The sequence below is a fragment of the Psammomys obesus genome, unplaced genomic scaffold (assembly GCF_907164565.1).
Source record: "Psammomys obesus unplaced genomic scaffold, mPsaObe1.curated_primary_1811, whole genome shotgun sequence".
Classification (NCBI taxonomy): domain Eukaryota; kingdom Metazoa; phylum Chordata; class Mammalia; order Rodentia; family Muridae; genus Psammomys; species Psammomys obesus.
The window spans coordinates 11,528,484-11,532,645 of NW_026596073.1; positions in this window are offsets into that span (position 1 = coordinate 11,528,484).

Here is a 4,162-nt window from a genome sequence, read left to right on the forward strand (position 1 = left end):
GCTATTTAAGCACCTTCCAAGTTCCTCCTTTCTCTCACAGCTTGTGGCCTCCACTTTTGGAGCTGTGTGCAAAGCAGGAAGTTTTTACAGTTCTACCAACTTCAGCATGTGACTTTTTTCCTGTAAGTTTTATAAGAGGAATTCTGGCAGTCCATGAATAAGTTGCACAGTACCTATTTCAAACTGGATCAAGAGCAATAACAGAAAAGAATGGAGAGGGGCAGTTCTGTTTCTGAGAGAGGATTTTTTTTCCCATTTTATTGTGAAGTTAAGCAACTAAAAACCAAACCAAACCTAATATTTACATTTAAAACCAGCAACTCCTTTTCACCAACAGTCCGTCGTATTAAATTATTTTGTGTGCATCTACCATTTGGCACTGATTTTTTTAATTGACTCATTCTATGTGTATGATCTCCCCAGAGTAGACGCATCACATGTACCTGCTCTAGGTGGATGTGTCGCGTGTCACCACATGGCTTAACCGCTACTCTAGAACGCCTTCATGGAGAGTGTTCACGTTGTGTTACTAGTAAAGGTGAGGCTCCTCTGAGCATCATCCCCAGCTCCTTTTGCACAGTACTCTGCCTCCCCTCTCCACATTAAAACATAGAGAGTCCAACTGGACCACACACATAAATCCAACTGTGTAAACCTTTACAGGTGATCACCTCCAGGTGTGGGTGTTTCTTTTTAGTGAAGTTTTCGCTTCCTGATACAAAAGACAACAAATGGAGTGTTTCTTTGAACTTTTCAATTATTATTTGCATTCTACACGTACAGGCATTTTTGCCTTCACGTATGTCCGTGTACCCACCGTGAGCGTGGGTTCCCTGGAAGAATGAGCAGTTTCAACTGCTGAGCCATCTTTTCAGGCCCTGTGGGTATCCTTCGAGTGACACTCTCAGAAAGCCAAAGCATCAGGCTGTGGATCTGTACTGGAGGGCAGACTCTCTGCTACACACAAAGCCATCCCTTTGATTTGTAGTCACCTAATTTTCATTAGTGGCAATTTTTAGATTGGTCAGGCAGAGTCCCTCAGTACTTGTCACCCTGAGACAAACTGAACACTGAACGCACTGAGGTAGTGTGACTATTAGAAATGGAAGAGGTGATTTTGATGTCCTAAATTTTTTGACCTGGGGCAAGAGATAGGAACAGTGACGAGAGTTAACCTTATTTTATTATTCCTTTGGGATAATAGGCTGAGCAAAGAATTCAATAATAAAATAGCAAATTGACATTCTTTCTGGGTAGAGTTTGTCCCCAGGGAAATTTGCTATATACTACATGTTTTATTTGGAAAATTATATGAATTTTGCTATCTTAAGAAAGATAGTGATATTTCCCAGATTTTTTTTTTTTTGTCATGTTGCCTTGTTATGAAGTCCTGGTTGGCTGAGAGTTTGCAGGAATCCTCCTTCCTCTGTCTCTACGTGCTGAAATTATGGACATTTCCACAACACACAGCATAGCTATGTCTTGCTTATTCTTGATTCACAGTCAATTCAGCTTCCTTGTGGTCAAAAGTAGAGAAAAATAATTCCTTATGCTGAGCAGTGGGGCTTCAGGCTTAGGAGAGGGAATCCATGAAGGTTCTCTTTGACTTTTGACCATGTCAAAAATCAACTGTAAGAGACAAAGATTTTTGTCACAATTTATGTTTCCTTTTTAATTAATTTTTTATTCTTTTACATTAATTATATTTTATTCGATTTGTATCCCAGCTGTAACCCCCTTCCTTATTCCCTCCCAATCCCATCCTCCCTCCCTCAGCTCCTCCCATGCTCCTCTCCAAGTCCATTGATAGGGGAGGTCCTCCTCCCCTTCCATCTGACCCTAGTTTATCAAGTCTTATCAGGACTGGCTGCATTGTCCTCCTCTGTGGCCTGGGAAGGCTGCTCCTCCTTATGTTTCTAAAGGGTTCCCTGTGGTGCCCAGCTGAGGGCTGGGTGCTCAGTTCTGACTCTGCTGCCTTACAAATGCCATTAAAATATTAACTAAAGATTTTTTTTTAAAGGTGGTTTTCTTTTTCTTTTCTTTTCTTTTCTTTTCTTTTCTTTTCTTTTCTTTTCTTTTCTTTTCTTTTTTTCTTTTTTTCTTTTTTTTTAAGATTTAGTGATTTTATTCTGTAAACAATGTTCTGCCTGCATGTTCACCTGAACGCCAGAAGAGGGGACCAGATCTCATTATAGATGGTTGTGAGACACTGTGTAGCTGCTGGGAATTGAACTCAGGACCTCTGGAAGAGCAAGCAGTGCTCTTAACCCCTGAGCCATCTCTCCAGCCCAAGATTATTTTTTTAAGATTTATTTATTTTATGTATATGAGTACTCTATCTGCATGTACACTTACCTGCAGGCTAGAAGCGGGCACCAGATCACATTATAGATGGTTGTGAGCCACCATATGGTTGCCAGGAATTGAACTCAGGACCTCTCGAAAAACAGACAGTGCTTTTAACCACTGAGCCATCTCACCAGCCCTAACTAAAGATTCTTTTAAAAAAATTATTATCATTTATTACAATTTATTCAATTTGTATTCCAGCTGTGGCCCCCTCCCTCGTCTCCTCCCAGTCCCACCCTCCCTCCCTACTAAAGATTCTTAAATGCATATGTCAGGTGGAACTAACTGTCTTTTACTATCACATACTCTGAAAGCTGAGGTGGGAGTTCAATTGAGCACAGGAGTTGGAGAGCAGCCTGAGAACCATAGTGAGAGATGTTATCAAAAAATAAACAAAAGGGCTATAGAGATGGCTCAGCAGTTAAAAGCACTGGCTGCTTTTGCAAAGGACCCAGGTTCAGTTCCCAGGACCTACATGCTAATTCACAACCATCTGTAACTCCAGTCCAGGTGATCTGACACCTTTTTCTGGCATCCACGACACCAGGCACACATGTGGAGCACAGATAGGCAGGCAGGCAAAACATATATATATATATACATAAAAAGAAATAAATATTTTTAAGTCTGTAAGCCGAGAAGGGCAATGGAAGACAGAAGCTATGAGGACAGACAAGAGATGGCGAAAAACATAAAACAAAAGCCCTTTGTGATCACGATAGAAAGATGGTAGTTAAGGACATATTTAGGGTATAGGGAAGCTGACACCTAAGTGTGTACAGAATGGAAGGTCAAGAAAAATCAAGCTGGCTCTTGACCTACAACCTAGAAAATTCTAGGTGAGTAGAAGCCACACTTTACGGCAGTCTGTGAGTAGTAAGACTGGCTGGGAGTCTCTGTGTTTTGGGTTTAAACCCCTGGACAGAACAGATTGCTGACTCTTCAGTCTGTAGTGAAAGACAGGCAGTCAGCCTTTGAGATGCTGGGCTACATAGATCCTGGACTTGGCAATCATTCGTTACACAGGCTACAGTGTAGGTTGGTGGCATAGTGCTGCCTGTCTTCATGAGGTAGTTTTTAAACGCAAACACTTAGAAAGAAAAAAGAGGAGTGAGTAACAAAAAAGGGGCAGATGGTAAATAGGAAAATTAAGTAGAGGTCCACAATCTCAGCCCCAAGCCATCTCCTCACCCACTTCCTTTGATGTTATTGAGACAAGCCCTCACTCTAGTACAAGCTATCCTGAAACTCACTATGGAGTTCACCTTAAGCATACTGGGATTGCATGTGAGCCTCAAAGCCCCTTACTTTCAGTCAGCCTTTTCTGAGTTTTGGGCACCTTCACCCTTTCTGAAGTAGAACAAAAGACCTGCTGTTGCTAACATTCAGGCCCAGAACATCAAGTTCTGCTCAGTTCCCTCTTGTGTACTTCACCCTGAACATTTTCCATTCAGTTCCTTGTAACTTAAGACCATTTACAGTCAACCAAAACTGTATGGATGGAAGCCAATGAACAAAGCAGGAAAGAGGACGAAACAGTGGTACATGTGATATTTTTCTTTGATTGATAAAGCATTCATTGTAATTCCTATTTTATTTTGTGTTGCTGTATTTTCTCTTCCAGTGTTTCTCAACCTTCCTAATGCTGCCACCCTTTAATCCAGTTTCTCATGTTGTAGTGACACCCCAACCATAAAATGGCTTTGTTGCTACTTCATAACTAATTGTCCTACTATTATAAATTATATTGTAAATATCTGATATGCAGTGTATCTGAGAAGCAAAAGGGGCTGCAACCCACATTGACCCCCCC